Source organism: Cornus florida, unplaced genomic scaffold (assembly GCF_030987335.1).
Source record: "Cornus florida cultivar Cherokee Brave unplaced genomic scaffold, ASM3098733v1 CherokeeBrave_3.0.0_Hap2_Chr05, whole genome shotgun sequence".
Taxonomy (NCBI): Eukaryota; Viridiplantae; Streptophyta; class Magnoliopsida; order Cornales; family Cornaceae; genus Cornus; species Cornus florida.
In genome coordinates, this window is record NW_026775575.1 from 36389272 (window position 1) to 36390580 (window position 1309).

A 1309-nucleotide genomic window follows, 5' to 3' on the forward strand; every position below is an offset into this window, starting at 1 on the left:
GAGTGGTCGACTTGATGAAAGCCAATACTCTTCCTCCCACTAGAATTTCTACCATTCTTCGAAGATAAAGTTCGATACAAAGAATTTTCACTCACACTCTCATAAAGACGCCACACGTCATCCTCATGCCTATCAATGTAAGAGCCACCCATGGAAGCATCAACTATGCCCTTGTAATTATCCGATAAGCTCTCAAAGAAATATTGAACTAATTGTCATTTGGGCATGTCATGATGTGGACACTTCCTATGCAATTCATTAAAGCGTTCCCATGCCTCATGAAATGTTTCCCCATCCCATGTGAAAATTCCCTAATTGAAGTTCTCATGGCATTGGTCTTAGTACTTCTTCAAGAACTCTTGTTGCATTTCTGCCCAAGAAGTTATTGAAAAAGGCCTAAGATTGTTAAACCAATATTTTGCCTTATCTTTGAGGGTGAATGGAAAAAGTTTAAGCCTTAAGACCTCTTCCAGCATGTACGTATATCTTACGGTGGAACATACTTCAAGAAACTTATCAAATGCTTGTAAGGTTCTTCACTTGGAAGTCCATGATAATTAGGAAGCATTTGTATGGTTTGTGGCTTGATTTCATAGTGGTGTGCTCTAAATGGTGGCAATTGAATGCATGTGGATGCATTATATTCATTAGGCACATAGTGATCTCTTAAAGCAAGGAGAGGATTAACAATTGGAGGTGCAACATGGGCACATTGATTTCCTTGGATGATAGGTGGTTGTGGAGCATACATTGGCCTTGGTATTCCCAATGGAACTTGGCCTTGTTGTTGTGGTTGGTGAATGAATGGTCTTGGCATGCCTAATGGTACTTGCATGTTATCATGATGCACATTAGGATGGAGGATACCTTGTTGGTCTATGTGACTAAGGTCCTCCACATGGTCCTCATTGTTTACTTCCATTGTAGAAGTAGAATGATCAAAATTACCCCTTCCCCTAGGTGTACGAACAATGGATTCTAAATTCAAATTAAGAGGGACAAGAGTAGGATTTAATGACCTATGACCATGCATGCACAAAAAGACACAACAAGCAATAAGCAATGAACAAACACTTCACATTCACAATAAATCAATCAACAACAAACTTCTTCCACATGCAATGATCCTATACTTCCCATGCTTTCAAAAATATACAAAGAACAATAAAATGCCTCCACGCGGGCTCACGATTTATCTAAGAATTGAAATACAAGCTTCCATGCTGGCCGACTATTTAACTAAGGGTTGAGTAAGGAAAAGCTCACAAAGGTCCTTTAGCACGTCAACTCCAATTTTAGCTTTGCAAAT

The 1309-nt window shown here is 39.2% G+C and overlaps 1 pseudogene; it reads left to right on the forward strand.

The window, feature by feature from the left end:
• Positions 1 to 225: 225 nt before the first annotated feature.
• Positions 226 to 323, forward strand: LOC132310735 (small nucleolar RNA R71; annotated as a pseudogene).
• Positions 324 to 1309: the final 986 nt, after the last annotated feature.